The sequence below is a fragment of the Emys orbicularis genome, chromosome 8 (assembly GCF_028017835.1).
Source record: "Emys orbicularis isolate rEmyOrb1 chromosome 8, rEmyOrb1.hap1, whole genome shotgun sequence".
Classification (NCBI taxonomy): Eukaryota; Metazoa; Chordata; order Testudines; family Emydidae; genus Emys; species Emys orbicularis.
This window is the reverse complement of record NC_088690.1, coordinates 2,314,879-2,331,904: the sequence shown is the minus strand read 5'-3', so window position 1 is coordinate 2,331,904 and position 17,026 is coordinate 2,314,879. Positions and strand designations below refer to the sequence as shown.

Below are 17,026 nucleotides of genomic sequence, written 5' to 3'. Positions count from 1 at the left end.
GCTGGCTGTTTTAGTGTCGTTAGCAGTCAGAGTACAGTAGCCGTATAAAACAGAGCCTCGTAAAGAGGTCCATGTCACGGTAATGCCTATGTATTAACAGTGCGGTGGCCCCTGTAGTAAGATGCTGGGCTTTCCCTCCTCCCCCTCTAGAGAGTAAATAACAGTGTGCTTTATTTAGCTATTTCCTGGTGTCACGCATCTCCCTGGCTGGCTGTTTAACTCTCTTTATCTCCTCCTCCTCTGTGTGCTATAGTTCTAGATAAACAGATAAACCAGAGGTCTGGGTAACCTCGTGCAGCAGCTGTTGGTTTGCCTTGCCTTGTCTTTGTTTTGTCTTAAGGAAATGCTTTAAATAAGGGATACTTCATCTAGTTAAAAAAAATACACTTGTAGCAGCTGCTGAGCCCACCCGTAAGCCTGCTTGACGCTGTATTTGTGATGGGACTGACAGTGCATGGCACAGCCTGATTATACACAATTCCATCTTAGCAAGCCCGCCGATGTAATTTCACAGGGCGATCAGTGTTTGAATGTAATAGCAGCCTGTGCTGAGGTGTCAGAATATTAAAGGCACTAATGGAAAAGCTCCCTGATACACAAGGGGGACAGCATTACAGGAGACGTCGCAGATGGCTGGGCACTAAACTAATGGGGCAGGATCCAAGAAGGAAAAAAAACCTAGAGAAGGGAGAACTCACGGGAACATGGGCACCTGCTTCCTTCTCACACGGAAATTAAACCGGGAGCGTGTGCGTGTGTTTATTTAAAAATAGAAGTCAGGGAAAAAATCTGTCGGAAGGGCTGGAACATTTTGACAGCGATCCCAGAGCCAGTGTCTACAGTGAACTCTGTATGGGTTAAATGGGTGTGTGTGTGTGTGTGTGTGTGTGTGTGTGTGTGTGTGTGTACGCACACGTGTGTGCAGGGGCACATCTGGGTGTTAAAGTTACAGTTCTACGACTGCAGGAGGCTGAGGAGAAAGAGCTAGATTAATAGATACTGTTACACAGCTTTGTATAATGGGGTAAATTGTGGCTCTCTTCACCTCCTGCTAATCTCCAGCCAGATCTAGTGGGAATCCCTGTCCAGCTTTCTGCAGCCCAGTGTGCTCTAGAAAATCTCTGTTCTGCCCCTTTCATCTGTCCCCCCTCCCCTCCCCCAGGCTCAGGCCTGGAGTTTAACTCTCTGGCTAGTTCTCATCTTTCGGGGGCCCAGCTATGCTGTTTACTGTGTTCGCACGCCTGTGTTCCAGCTCTGGAGAGAGCAGAGCCAAAGGGGTTTGCAAGGAGGGGATGCGGACAGCTCGTGCTTAGCTGTTCCCCTGCTCACAGCCAGTGGGAATAGCTTCCCCTTCAAACTTCCATACAAGAGACCCCCTGATCTTTTGAGCCCCCTGATCTCCCCGCCTGCATGTGTGTATAATACACCTCTGATCTCCGCCATCTGGCTGGCTCTAGCTGAGATCACATAGCCCAACACCGAGCGCCTGTTGCTCTGGCAAATGGGTGCAGAACGGACAAAACCAAACCCCAGCGGAGAGCCCAGTTAGCAGAGGAGCAAAGCCTGGTGCTGGGTTTGGTCTGTCTGGCCCAGACTTTGCACTGTGCTGTGGAGAGCACGTGGTGCTAGGTCTGTACCTAGCTACCCTTTGAGTGGGCTCCCTTTGGTGTTCACAAAGTGATCCTGTCCTCAACCCTTTTACCTCCCAAGCCTCCGCTCGTTAGTCTGTCATTCAGTCAATTAAAGTGCAATTAGGTGGCACACCAAGGGAACTGTTTAGCGCGTTCGGCTGGCCCCCCGTGTACTCCGCGTCCACCGGGATCCACCAAGAGCCGAGAGCAATGTGGTTCGCTAGGTTTGTTTCCCCCCCTGGGTTGGAGGAGCCATTACCTCAGCATGTGAGAGATTTTTTTTCCTGGGGACTGGAAGGATAATCAGCTCCGTGTTGTTACTCCTGCTTCCCTGCCATGCTCCGTGTGTGTCTGGCTTTCACATGCTAATTGGAGGCTGCTTGTGTATCTTAAAATCCAAAGTGCTACTTTGAGATGATTCCATAAATGGGTGTAATCCAGCCCCTGTGTAAACAGCCCTACAGTGCAGTCAGACCTGCTGTGACACGGAGAGAAAACAGCCTTGTGAAAAGACGTGAGCAGGTGCTTATCCGAGGGACGAGCGTGTAACTGTAGGTATAGGGCCGCGTGTGGCAGTACACAAGCTTCCTCCCTGCGGCCCTGCCAATGCATCCTTCAGCATCCCTGGGGCTCGCCCAGACACAGCTCTGCCACTGCCCCTCACTCCCGACCCGCAGCCCCCTTCCTATTCCAGCTGGGGGCTCCCCTCACTCCCGACCCGCAGCCCCCTTCCTATTCCAGCTGGGGGCTCCCCTCACTCCCGACCCGCAGCCCCCTTCCTATTCCAGCTGGGGGCTCCCCTCCATAGCTGTGCCAGGGCGCTTCACTTCTGGATTGTACTGCCCTGGGCTGTCCACACCCCTGCCACGCTGGGGTTAGTCCTCTGCTGAGCTGAAGCAGCAGAACTGGGCTCAGACCACCCCACTCATTTTGCACGTGCTAGAAACCAGGACTTGGACCAGATCTCCAGAGTATTAACCCAGCGTGTTGCTAAGCCCAGGTCAGACAATATGTAACACTCTGTAACCGTGGCCCAGGGGCACAGGTTTCCAGGTAACGGGGCTTTTTTTGTTCAAACAAAACTAAATGTGAGGCCTAAACTTCTTGAGGTTGTCTCTTCTTTAGGCAAAGAGGCCTGCTTGTTCCATTGTGTGGCCCACAGAGTCTGCTCACCCAGTACATTCACAGGCCTCTTCCCCTTAGAGCAGCAGAGTTTAAATGTAGGGCTATATTCTGTAGCGGGCCTGTTGTCCTGTCCTGGGTCAGGTCCCTGTCTGTCCTGCTGCTGTTGGAGCTAAGAACTTACAGGGCTTGGTGCATTCCCAGGAGAGGAGGAGTGGGCTTCTGGCTAATGCTCAGACTCCATGCGTGACCGTGAGCATATCACCTAATCGCTCTGTGCCTCGGTTTCTCCCATTTGTAAAACGGGGGTGGTAATACTTCCTTTGGCTGTCTTGCCTGCTTAGACCATGAGCTCCCTGAGGCAGGGGCAGTGCCTGGGCTCCCAGTCTAGGTGCTACAGCAGAACCACTAACAGATAATGTGTGTGTGTGACTGTCTCGTCATAACCACGCTGCCTTCAGTGTGCACATGCCCTGCTTTGGGGGGTTTCTGCAGAGATCCGACTCTGGGGCCTGGTCATTTTGTTAAGGGAAAAGGATGGACAGTGCGTCTAGTGCCTTTGTTTCTTACCCAGCATGTTACTTTCCCCCCTCATCCTGCCAGTGCTGAAGGCTGGGCATAGTGGGACGTCTCATCTGAGTCTAGCTGCTCGTGGGGGTGGGTGTTTGCACGCTTTCTGCCTGGTCCGTCGTGTTAAAACAAAGCTGTTAATGGGGTTTGTGTCCCTGACTGCACTGCGTGCTGCAGAAAACCCCGGTTCCTGTGACAAGGCACTCACAAACTCAATGGTACGCTGGCTGTCCGGGTGAAGTGCAAAAATCTGTCCCGTGTGGGCAAAAGTGGACTTGACACTAGTCTTTAAGTAGGGAGACCGCTCCCCCACCTCCTTTAACCCTTCCCCTAACTCTGCCCAGCCAGGCGGACTCTGACCGCCCCTTCCCACAGGCTGAGGCAAAGCCCGGCCAACTTAGCCCAAAGACAATGCAAGAAAATGAAACCTTTGCAATGCAGTGTCCTTTTCCCCTTAACCACCCAGCACCCCCCACCCCTGCGAGAAGGGGGCTGTGGGGAAGCCACACCAGCGTAGGACGTTTGGACGGGGGAGTTAGCGAGGAAGCTTTCAGTACCCCCAAGGGGGGAAACACCTTTCATTTCAAGCTGTTCAAATCCCAGTCAGTTGGTTCGAACTCTGTGTGGCTCTGACCGACTCCTCCCGAGTCAGGATAGCGACTTGTACTAAAACCCCTTGCCGAGGAGGTGTTTACAAACACAGAGAACACACTAGCCACTGGTCTTTTAGACCCTACAATAATGCCTTGTGCGCGCACGCACCCTCCATCTCTGGCTCTGGGGCAGGAGTTAACATGCGGTGCCCTCCTCCTGAATTGACACCGGTGTGACCAGTGTGTCCGGGGCGCTGATGCCGTACGTAGCAGCCAGGACGGAGGGGTGAACGGGACGGGGTTATGTTGTGGATTAGAAGTAGTTCCCTTGAATGACCTCAAGTTTGCTCCTGTTCTCTTCAGAACCCAGGGGGAAATACCCACTTTCCAGGCCTTTTCAGTAAGCGCTGGAGCCTTTCCTGCAGCGCTTGCATGTCCAAAGAGCAGTGGAGGTATCCTAGCATGTCTGTCTTCTCGGCCTAACTGGAGGGGAGACAAACAGGCCTGATCGGTGACCATGTAACATTGGCCAGCGGTGTTCCAGAGGCCCTGTCGGTGGTGCCTAGCAAGGAGTGCTCCGCGATCCAGCCATGTGCCCAGAACCTCCCCTAATCCCCATTTGGGGTTTTGCAGTGCAGACAGCCCTCCCACTTGGCCCCAAGCCCTGCACTCCCACCAGCTGGGGCAAGGGCCCATTCTCCCTTTGTGGCCTCACTCCGGGCGGCGCTCCACCTGCTGAAGGGCGGGGTTATTTGGCAGAGGGCAGGGAATCCTTGTGCTTCCCCACTCTGCACCTTTAATTAGCACGTATGTTTCATCTGGAGACTCTAGTGCTGTGTTCTGTACTCTGCATGCTGAACGGAACCGACACACGCCGTGCTTGGCGTGTGCACCCAGGGCCTACGGAGCAGCGTGCGTGAGTCGGGGCTCCCTGAGAAAGTTATTAAACATTCACAGTCCTTGTGCCGGTGGGGGGGTTTTCCTGGCGTATTCAAAGGCCCCCTCTCCTCGCTGCATTTGTAAAATTTAAATGCCTCTTATTAGTGGCTCGGCGGAGATCCGCAGTACTCACACGGGCGCGTGCACAGAAAGGCAGGGATGGATGGCGCTGGTGTCAGGGCAGCAATTGCTTATCATGCCTTATCTGGGAATATGAAACTGTATTGCATGACATCCAGAGGCAGGCTGAATAGATATGCCAATTCATCTCGAGCCCGGGCTTTGACAAGCTAGACTGCCCTTGTTGAAAGGCATCCGTCAAACAAGAGCTGCTGGCTGCTTTTCCCTTTCTTATACTTTCCCTCGCTCCAGCTCTCTCTCGCTCTCACTGCCCTCCCCTCCCTCCTCCTTTTTTTCTAAGCTTTTTCCACACAAAATTGAAAAGCTTTGGAAATAATAATAATAAAGCCCCCCAAGCTAATACCATTTTAAGTTCCCACCCTCCCTCCCCAAATGGGATTGATAAGGAAGCCCAGTGTATGAAGGCATGTTTAGATAACATTGAGAATATTAGAGTGAGTGAAGGAAAGTAGGGGGAAAAAAACCCTTCTGCCATGTCTAAGCCGGGAAAGGCGACGACACCCTGGCTAATACGAGTGTTTAATATTTGATGTGTTGGGATAAAGCAGGATCACCTTTGAATTGAATTGAGTGTCAGAATGAGAATCTATTACTGAAATTCGTGTGTGATTTGACAGCCAAGCAGACGATGTTATTCTTCACTAGTTACCGCAATCTTCTCCCCTACATCACTTAAATATTTTTTTCTTTGCTTGAGTAAACACACATTATTTCCCCCCCCCTTTCTTTTTTCCTCCCTCTCTTAGTTATTTATTTATTTGAATCAAGCCTGCCTTTGCGGGGCTGATAGAGTCGATTGTTATTTCTTTATTTGTCCTATTAAATGGGATTTCTGATAGTTTAATCCTGCTTTTGTAAGTGATTTTAAAATACTTGAAAAGCCATGAATGTAGCAGCGCTTCTGACTAAACTGCTTAAAAGGGACAGGTTATACCAGGGTTTGTGTGACGCTGGGGATGGGGCCAATTCCTGCCTCCTGCCAACTAGTCGAGGTCTGCAGGCCTGCTGCGAATCCTGCGTACACAGCACCAGAGCAGAGGCTGCTAACGCTGCTCGGCCTTGGAGACCCGGGAGCCCTTTTGTCACTGACCCTCCTTTAAAGGTCCGGTCTCCTCTCCTCTCCTCTCCTCTGCAGTTGCAGCCGGGGTGAGGATTTAGCCCAAGAGTTGTCAGCCCAGATAGTGATGATCTTCTTATTGATTACCTGACTCTTATTTGCACCGTATCAGCCCTTAAATCCAAGTGGTCTGGCTTTGGTGTCGGTACGTCAGCACCTCGGTGCTGTTTGGTGGCTGGCTTGCCCTGATCTGCTCGGTGCAGGGGCCAGAAAGTTTGCACTGGGAGAAGTACATCTTGCTAGCTCCACACCCGGCGTGAGCTTCAGATGAGTAGTAGCAGTAACTTCGGTATCCCGGTAGCTCCTGGAGGCTATTGCTGAGATTGCGGCTCCGTTGTGTGAGCGCTGCACAGACTCTTGGCAAAAGGCTGCCCCTGCCCCGCAGAGCTGACTGGGGAGGTAGTTGGGTTTGATTTAAAACCTTTTAAGATGTATTTTAAAGACCTATTTAGTTGCAGACGCACAAGCTTTCTCCTGCCAACATCTACGGTCATATAAGCCCCTCCGAGGCTAACTGAATAGGTGGGTTGCAGGGGAAGCGTCTTCTGGTGTATGTTGGGCAAGGCTGACAAGACAAGAAAACTCACACCCTGTGGCTGTCTAGTCACAGAACCTAAGAACGGCCACACTGGGTCAGACCAGTGGTCCATCTAGCCCAGTCTCCTGTCTGCCGACAGTGGCCAATGGCAGGTGCCCCAGAGGGGATGAACAGAACAGGAAATCCTCAAGTGATCCCCGGTCACCCATTCCCAGGAGAAAGCTTGTGCGTCTGCAACTAAATAGGCTTTTAAAATACAGCCGTTTTCCACATCTCCGAATGTCGCAAAGGCGAGGAACAATTGGCAGGCTGGTGTCGGAGAGCCTGCCTGGACGAGACCCTGCTCCTGGGGAACGGCCCCCACTCACAGGCCGGGCAGGAGCCAGCAGGTAGAATTGGTTTGCATTTAAAACAAAACAAAACAAAAAACTGTTTAAATTTTGCTGTTTTCCCCCTAAAATGGAATTTTTTACAAAAACATTGGAATTTAAAAAAAAATTAGCCAAACTTTTAAGAAAGCTGTAGCCTCATGTTCCTTCACGTGTGTTCTTTTCCTCTTTCTTTGCATTGTCGCCTTCGTTCTGCGGAGGGGTTTTCAGACTCGAAAGATTCTTGTTTTCAAAAACTCTGATTTGAAATTAAAAACCAAGTGAAAAAATGATAAAAGATTGGGTGGAAAATTAGGAAAATGAGTGTGACAAACGCAATTGGACAAAACACAAATTTGCCCAAATCTTCTCTCAGTTTCCTGCCCAGCTCTAAGTGGGACCGGACCTGCCTTGCTGAAGGGTGAGGTTTGCACGGCTGGCCATGTATGGCCCAGAGAGTCGTTCACTCTGAGGCAGGGGGACCATGCTGCCATGAATGCCGCCCTTGTTCTATTTTGGAGCTATATTGGATGAGGCCGGTGTTAGTGGAGGCACTCGAGGAGGGTTTGGGAGTCACCAGAACATTTAATGCTGGAAATGAGGCTTGAGCTAGGCTGCGAATGGATCCTACCATTGTTACAGGGTGTAAGGACAGGGAAAACTTTGAATTCCTCCTCTGCACCAACCCCCACAGTCAATAGCAGTGCCTCCTCCGGTTATTGTCAGCGTCTCTCGTAGGGGTAGGACAGCCCCAGCTGGCCAGAGTACTTAGGCAGTGAGGCGCTGCGTGGGGTGTGCGAGTCCACGCTGGAAGTGTGCGAGCTGATGTCCTGTTCGCGTGAGGCAGGAGGAGGCTAATCTCGGTGTACTCTGATGTGTGAGAGAATGTGCTGGCACTTCCCCATCAATAAATGATAGAGCGCTATGCAGGCCAGCTAAATCAATCCACCAGCCTGACGGGGGCCTGTTCTGGGAACTTTCTGACCTCTGGAACGTCAGCTTTGCAACTGTGCTGCTTATAAACTGTTGAGGTGCAAACCCCAAAAGCTCATTCCCTGCAGCCAGGCGGGCAGAAGCCATCTGGCCACCCAGCTTTGCGGTGGGGCGTGTGTGTGTTTGGATTCACGCAGTGGCAATACAACTGGCTGGTACGAGGACCAGTGAGTGCATGTCGGGGGCGGTGCAGGAGAGCAGGCTGGTGGAGATGGTGACATTCTCCCCAACTCCAACCACAGGGAATGCTGGAGTAGGGATTCCTCTTGCCCCTCCACCATTGAGGGGAGCTGCCAGTGACCCAGCTAGTTCGTAGGCTTGGCCAGGGCACCGTGGGACTGTCAGTGAGACTGAGATACGTGCTGAGTTGGAGCCCCTCTCTTTCCCTGATGGGGGGTAGCGGTGAATTCCCTGCTGTGCCCTACACGGTTTGCTTTGCTTGGAAATTTCCTTTCTAGTTACTCTTCTCCTCCCACAATTCCCCCCTCCCACATTTTTCACTTGCTTTCCCTGAACCAGAAAGCTGTCCCGGGTGCCTGGGTTCTTTGCTGTAATTCAGAGAGTTTTGCTTTTTAATTTTTCTTTCTCTTAATTTTTAATACCAGTTTAGGCCTTGATCCAGGAGAGCACTAAGCCCGCAAGTTGCGCTGTGCATGTGGAGAGTCCTGCTGTGGTTACAGGGAGGTTTGAAACTCCGGTGGGGCGGATGTATCCATGCTTAGGGCTTACGTAGCACGCGAGAGACTAATCCCCGGACGGGACAGTTGGTGAATTGTCAGCTTGTTTAGAGGGGGAAACTGAGGCACAGAGCGATTGCATTGTCAGTTTGTGGGGAAGGGGGGAGGGAAGCCCATGTCTGACTAGCAGCAGGAGTCCCTGCACTAGAGAGCGGTGTCTGGGACCTTCTCGCATCCCTGCTGCGCCCCGGCTCACTGCCGTGCTGGACGGAGCCGTGCATGCGTTTGGCCTTGTGCAGCAGTGCTTGCGTGAGCGGCCGGACGTGCTGTCAGGCCGCAGCTCGTTGCCTGCTAAGAGAGCATTTTCCAAACTACAGAAAGCTGACCCCCCTTCAGGAAAATGAAACCATTATGCCTGCAGCCCCACGGTGTGTTATTACAACTCTACTCAGCCTAATTCAGACACCATCCACGCCTCCGGCGGCTTCTTAGTGCCCTCCCTTCCCCTTAGCCGGAGCTGGGGTACTTCTGCATCATATGACACTTCGGCTTTCTCCCATGCTCTGTTGAGCATCCTGGGAGAACTCGCGGAGACGGATGGCGCAGTTCACGCTATAGAGCTATTGTTTCAGGCTCTCTGCAATTTCAGACAGTTGCTTCTGCCCCGTGCTTTGGGATCACTGCGTTCGAGGGAGGTTGAGAACCGCTAGCTCTCCTGACACCCAAGGCTGTTGTAGCTGCTGAATGCTGGCTGGGAGAACAGGAGCCCTGAAGCCTCCCACGGAGCTGAGCACAAAACTTAGTTTCCTGAAGTCTCCTGCTATTCCTGGCCCCCGTGTCGGATGAGGCAACAAGGAGAGTGCCAGTGGGGCTGACCAAAGGGGGCAGGCAGCTTCGTTCCAGCAGCCGTCCATGTTATCTGGCAAAACTCGCTGCCAGGAGCGTCCGAGGGGGCAGTGGGTAAGCGCAATTCTGAGTCCGGTCTGCAGCAGATTAGTCCCTGTCTAATCTGCCCAGTTCTTCGGGCATGTCCGTCACCCGGGCACCTGACACTGTCAACTCCTGCAGGCGAGAACCTGGGGTCGTATTTGTTTATGAAGTGCCAGAGTTGTGTGATTAACTAATAATACGACTGTAAAGGGGCACCGTCGGAGTTTAGATCCAAAATGTGGATTTCATTAAATGAAAAATAATGTTAAAGGTTTATATTAATGGAAATGTTTACATGAGGGGAAGTAGATGTTTTTTTCCCGATAGCTTTTTCTGTTTTTTTACCAGCTCAAAGAGAGTGGTTAAAAAAGTTTGAAAATTCACAATGTTAACAAAAGATTTCAAAACGTTCTTGCTAATTTTTTCTCTGTCTTTTGACAACTAAGGTTTATGTGGGGCGGGGTGGGGAACCTCAAGGAGACTTGTTCTGTGTTTGGGATTTTCTCCCATGGGGTTGTCAGCCTAAACCCTGTAACAATGACTGGAACCAGAAAGGGAAATTAACTAGTCTGGTTTCCTTGTCGGAGCCAGCATAACCTGTGAAAGAGACACCACTGCAGCTTTTGAATGCCTTCGGTGTAGGCATTGATGGTGGTATTAGTAACACAGGGGAGGACATTGGGTTAGTTTGTTTAAATGACATTTATTCAAGCTGGAAATGTGCGTGTCCGCAGGCTGCCTGAAATCTCACTGGTGCTGTAGAGAAGGGTAGGCCTAGAACCTGGGTCATGGATGAGTGTCATTTACAGCTGTAGTTCATGCCTGGCTGCTGCCAGGAGCTGGCCTCCTCTGTGACCCTAACAGGGTGGGAAGCCCCAGTGTTGGAGACTTCAAAGCGCTTTCCATCCTGCGTTAACAGTCAGAAGAAGAGCTTTCCTGTTTAAAGATTAAACGCAGTCTTTAAATATTAAACAGTAAAGCTCGTCTCTCCTGATTGTGTGGCTGCTGCCGGCAGGCGGCTCAGAATTGCCAATTTTAATTAAAAAACTTTATTTTCAAATACAATTCACCGATCCCACATCTCGGCGCACTCCTCCTCCTTCTCCAGGTGGCTGTGCTCCCGGCAGGCGGGGGGCAGCTTGCCTCTCGGAAGTGGTCTGTTTTGTTTGCTGTGTCTGTGCGCAGCTCTGGGTTTTGCTCCTTCATTTCCATCTGCCTGTGCCAAAGTGACAGTGTCTGCGAGCCCTGAAGTGTGAGCAGCCTTGTCTGGGGCTGATCAATGCCCCTGGCAGTTCCTTCCAAAACCCCAGGAAAAACAATTAAAACCCAATCGATCCTGCAGACAGCTTTGAATATGCATAAGTGCACACTTGACCTTCAGTGGTCAGGCCACCTTCCACACTGGCTGCTTAACTAGTTTGCTCAGGTATTGCAGCCGTACCAAATGACCTTGATTAGCAAAGAAAAGTGCTATGCCTGGTGCTGCTCCAAAGGGCTGAGGTGCGTGGTGCAGACTTCCTGCCTTGGCGGCTGCTCTTCCGGTTCCGTTCCCTGCTTTGGTGCCCCTCCCACCGCTGACTTCCACGTGCCCAGCCACTGAGCGGAGACCGGGCTTGCAGTGTGTGAAATTGGTTGAGACAGACCAGGTGGAGAATGGTCTCTGGGCTCACCTGTGCCACACCGAGCCCAGTGCCAAAGCGGGGAGCCCCATGGTGAGGCACCCAGGAGACGTTGCAAAGGATGAAGTAGGCAGTGAAAAGCTGAGGTCCTTCCCAAGGTCTGCCAGGGGCCAAAGGGTAGCAGGTGCTATCAGCAGAGAAGGGGGGAGCTAGAGAGGAATTGTTACATTTCCTTGCTAGAGCAGGGATACATCTTCTACCTATTCAGGTGCTAGAAGGTTTAATCCTTCTGTGTCATCTGTACTGCGTTGTCCCTCTTGGAGCACAGCCATCCCTGTGCTTTCTGCGTGCCTGTCAGGCCGTGGAGAGGTTGTCAGCATCCTCTTTCCTTCCTGCTCCCCATCCCCAGTCAGGCAGAGCCCCCAAGGGGAGGGCAGCTCTCTCCTGCCAAAGTCAGTGGCTCTGCAGCCAGGCCCAGCTGGAAGGGAAGATCCTGCCTGATTCATAGAGCTGGATTGCCTCTCTCCCAGCTCCTCCACCCTGTGACCCTGCCATTGATCCAGAGCAGGGGTGTGTGTGTGGTGAGCGAGCGATATAAGAGGTGGGGGCAGGCTGCGGCTCCCCAGGGCTCAGCTGGAGAACCAGGTGGGATGTTGGGAGGTACAGGATCATACTGCAAACAGATATCTCCTTCCACCAAGCTCCCTCTGCATCCTCTTGGAGCCCCCGGCTCCCCCCTCTAACGGTCACCCCTAAGCCTGCATGGCAGCTCCCTCTCTGTCTAGGACTGAAGTCTGTCAATGCTGTATCTAAGGGTACGTCTACACTTACCGGAGGGTCCGGCGGTAAGCAATCGATGTTCTGGGATCGATTTATCGCGTTTGGTTTAGACGCGATAAATCGATCCCGGATCGATCCCGGAAGTGCTCGCCGTCGACGCCGGTACTCCAGCTCGACGAGAGGAGTACGTGGCATCGACGGGGGAGCCTGCCTGCCGCGTCTGGACCCGCGGTAAGTTCGGACTAAGGTACTTCGAATTCAGCGATGTTATTAATGTAGCTGAATTTGCGTACCTTAGTCCGAAGTGGGGGCTTAGTGGGGACCAGGCCTTAATTGCCCCACCCCGCATATCCCACGGGGGCTGAGAATGCTCCCTCTGCTGCATTCCCAGTGCTGTGGGCTTGGGGAGGAGGAGAGCGCGCCTAGAAGCAGGATCTGAGCACAGCCTGCCCGTGCATGGTCAGGCAGGCTATGGCTGCTGGGCCGATTACTGCAGCTTGTATAGTACTAAAACAAGACCTGTGCTTGCTCATGCAGCCCGTGGAGCTGGCAGATTCCCAGCATGCAGTGCGCCATCGTAATTCAAGTGCCAAGCCCACGCTGCATGCTGAGACCTGTAGTTTCCGGGGGCTGCACCTCTGTATTCATGCCGGTGGCAACAGTCTGCCCTGCTTTACGGAAACAAGCTGCCCGAGATCACCTGGTGAACTGCAAACATGGCCGTCTTGGGCATTGTCCGATTTCCAGACAGCCCAAGAGGGGGAGCTGGGTTCCACCGGCAGGGAGCCGCCCAGCCAGCGCGAGGGGCGGGGAAGAAGTACAGGCATCAATCTGACTTGCGAGCGACAGACCCGGGTCTGGGCCAGAGGGAATCTAATGAACAATAAAGATATCAGTGCATATTTGTCGAAGGCCAAGGAACCCTCCCCGTGTGTACACACAGTGTAATTTCAGTGAATTATGCATAGACTTAATTAGGAGTTTTAATTGCTAATCATCTCCCAGTAGGATTAGCAGTGTTGTCTATTAATTATCTGTGGAGCCCTGTGTTTTGCTAAGGCAGGAGTAACAGAGCGGTATGAATGGTTACATATGCCGGCAATAAATTCACTTCCAAGAACCCGCTAGGCCCCAAGGCCCAGCAAAGACCCTGCTTGCGGGGAGGAGCCTGACACTCCTGGGCAGAGCCGGAGGGGGCAGGGAGGGGGCAGTGGCAGGGCTTGCCTGGCAGGGTTCGTATTTGGCACCTGTATCTTTATCCCTGAATTCTTGCTGTGTCCACTCTCCCCGCACCTCTGTTTAGGTCACCACACGCCTGCTTGTGGGGGGACAGGGAATTTATTTTCTAAATCCCACCATGGTCCCTCGTCTGCTTCTGGGGCCTGGGCACCTGCAGGCAGTCAGGGGCATTGCCGGCTGCCAGGGTTGAGCCGTGAGCTGGCCAGCTGCTCTCTGAGCAAAGGCCGTGCGTGGCCATCTGCCGTCAGGGCTAGATCTTGTGACCCACCGGCTGGCAATGCCGAGAGTTTACTCTGCGCAGGGTGCCCGTGCAGCTCAGCATCTGAGAGACGGGTTTTCTCCAGGCCTGGCACCGTGCAGTTGGGACGCCAGCGAGGCAGGGTGGAGAACACCTGGCAGAGAGACTGAAATTGGAGTAGCGTGGGGAAGGGGATACGGAACCCGCCATGCCAACGGGCATACGTACTATAGCACACGGTGCCCCTGGGCTGGGGGGACGTGGTACCTGCTGTGTTAATGGGGATATGTACCATAGCACACGGTGCCCCTGGGCTAGGGGGACGTGGTACCCGCTGTGCCAATGGGGATACGTACCCTAGCACACGGTGCCCCTGGGCTGGTGGGATGTGGTACCCACTGATCACATGGTGCATCTGGGCTGGGGGGACGTGGTACCCGCTGTGTTAATGGGGATACGTACCCTAGCACACAGTGCCTCTGGGCTGGGGGGACGTGGTACCCGCCGTGCCAACGGGGATATGTACTATAGCGCATGGTGCATCTGGGCTGGGGGACGTGGTACCCTCTGTGCCAATGGGGATACGTACTATAGCACACAGTGCGTCTGGGCTAGGGGGATGTGGTACCCACTGTGCCAAGGGGGCTATGACACCCACTGTGCCTTTTGAACTAGGATACCCCGCTGTGCCACTGGGACCACAGTGCTGCTGGGCCAGTGCTGGCTGGTGGGTCTGAATTGGGCAGCCTGATATCCAAGGCCGTTCTTTCCATTTTGTAAGGGTCGTGAAGCAGCTTCAGCCCCTGGAAAGGGGGACCCTCCTTTCTGCGCGTCGCTGCGACCACCCCACCCCCCGGCTGGCTATAAGCAGTGCCTCTGTGCCCGCCTGGCGCCCGCCGGGTTCACTGGCACCCAGCCCTGCCTTTCCACCTGTGAGCTCAGCCTGAGATTGTGGGAGAGGGTCCCCCTCCCAGTAACCAGCCTTTGGGCTAGTAAGCATGGGGGCTGGCCAGGGTGTGGTGCTGGGCTCCTTCTGGGGTGAGAGTGCCGCCGTTCCAGGCCCGTCAGTGTTGAGGGCAAGGAGCCAGGTGTGGTCCTGAATACCCCCCGCCCGCCCCCCCAGGAGCCACGTCCCTGCGTTCTCCAGCCCTCTGCTTTCTGTTCTGCCCCCTTTTTCTCCCCGCTGGGGGTCGGGAGGAGGTAGGGGATCACGGCTGAGGTCCGTCCTGGGGAGCAGGGTTCTCGGCAGGAGCGGCAAGGCGAGATGGGCCTACGGCGATAGACATGCTGCTGGGTTCACGTGATCTGCTCAGCGGACAGTGGCTCACGAGGCAGCAGATCAGGCTGGGGGGAGTGAAGCTAAGCCCTGGCCTCTGTTTGCCAGAAGCTGGGACTGGGCGACAGGGGATGGATCACTTGAGGATTCCCTGTTCTATTCACTCCCTCTGGGGCACCTGGCACTGGCTGCTGTCGGCAGACAGGAGACTGGGCTAGATGGACCCGTGGTCTGACGCAGTGCGGCCGTTCTGACGTTCTTAAGGCAGGTGCTCCCAATGCAGCCGTGGGTTCCGTTCCGCGAGCTGAAGGGGATGCGCTGCTGTCAGGAGGTAATTATAGATGTGTGTGACATGGACGCTCAGCCTGGCTGTTTGCAGATTTGCATTGTCCTACCGGTTTAACTTCATTAGCCGCTCCTCCGCCCCTCTCGCTGGGAGCCAGCCCCGGGGATGGCAAGGCCCGTGTTGTGCAGCGTGTCTGGGGCAGGTGCAGAGTCCCTTGTGGTGCCAGGGTCCCTCCGGCAGGGGGAGCAGGACCGGATCCGTCTGCCCTGTGGTCAGGCATTGCCACCGGGGAGCAGAACCGCCCGATGAAAGGCAGAGCTCCCGGCCGGTGGGAATGGGGAGCTGGCAGGGGATAGCCTTTGGGTCAGAGAGCCCCCGTAGGTGGCTGAGGAGGGCACCCCCTGGGGGCGGGAGCCCAGGGTCCAGTCCCCCAGCTCCACTGGCTGTTGCATTATTTATCCCTGCTGGAGAGGCTGAGGGCAGCCCGGGACAGACTCGCCCATAGCTCCCTGCGGATGGTGGCCGGGCCCCCTTCAAACCGCTCCAGCCCCCGGCTCTCTGCTCTCTCACAGCCCCAAGCGAGAGGCGGCGGCACCTTGGGGCTTCTGGGGGCTGCTCTGGTGGGCGCGCTCAGAGCACACCTTCCGGGTCACCGTGAACAGGTGGGTGCCCAGGGGTGTAGGCACCTGCAGAGCCGGGGGGGAGCCAGGCAGGGTTTGCAGGATCCCGGGGTGTTAGGTGCCTAAGTCCTTATGTGGATCTGGGCTTTGTACCCACAGCGCTGTGAGCTGCTTGGGGTTCTGTCCCCTCGGCCTCCCGCACAGCCTGCCGGCCGTGCAAAACCCAGCCCGGGGGAGAGGCGGACGGGGGGAGGGCTAGTCAGGTGCCAATGGGCAAACCAGGGATCCAGTACTGGCGAGAGCCATGGCAAGCCCTGAGGTGCAGTGTGGAGGGTCCAGCTGCTGGGTCACCCAGGGGGTGGGGGGCCAGGAGCAGGGGCGTGGGGGAGGATCTGGGCTCAGGCCCAGCCAGCAGCCGTTCTGTGTCGCCTTGCGCAGCACCCCCTGGTGCCCGGAACGCAGCACTGCAGCTTTGTTCTCACTGCCTTTGTTCTCGATTTTGTCCTTTTTCTATGCGTGGGGGTGGCTGGTGCTGGGTGTCCCCCTCCCCTCAGGGGAGCCATGGGGACAAACTGGTTGTAATGGCTAAGCACGTGCACAGAGATGTGTGAGGGGGAGGGGCCCTGCGTGAAAGGGTGTGGGGAGCAGAAGGGGATGTTCATTGGAGGTGTATCATGGGCTCTTGGCTTCTTCCTGCCCTCCTGAGCCTAAGACCCATAATTCCCCGCTCCATCTCTAGTGTGACAGTGCTCCCCGGCTGCTCTCCGTCCACGGCCCCCTCCTTCATTTGCACGGACTGGGGGCCTGTCCGCCAAGGGGGGACGCACCTCCTGGGATTCTTGCAGATTCCAGCAGGAGAATCGCTGACTAGCCCAAGGGCAGGAGAACGGAACCGGGGCATGGGCTCTCTGCCTGGTAACGTGCCCGAGTGAGCCATCCCCCGAGCATGTGCACCTGGCCGGACGGAGACTGGGTGCAGCCCTCAGAGCTGCCGGCCATCTGCCCTCAGAGGCTGTGGGGAGGAATGAGTGACTGTCTGAACAGCGACCCTCCCCACTCCGGTGGCCATTGCAGAATGTCCCCTCTGGGGGTCTCCCACCCCGCTCTGAGGCAGCTCGTGCTGGCCGCGGCTGGGGACAGCACCGGGCAGGCCCTGGCACTTCTGGGGCTGATGGCTAGAGACCATGATTCGTTGTTGTTGTCGTCCCTTCATTTCTGGAGGCCCTGAACGTTGTGGCGCTGGGCACAGGGCAGGGCTGGGGGGCTCCGCGGCTGCTGGCGGGCGATGGAGATTCCTGAATGTCGAAGGGGCTCAGGTGGTGGAAAGCGCTGGGTCGGTGCTGGGCGTT

General features: G+C 54.8%; 1 protein-coding gene across 2 annotated transcripts in view; it reads left to right on the top strand.

The window, feature by feature from the left end:
* Positions 1-17,026, top strand: part of ERI3 (ERI1 exoribonuclease family member 3) — a 227,623-nt gene that overhangs the window by 134,118 nt on the left and 76,479 nt on the right. The window lies entirely within an intron of this gene.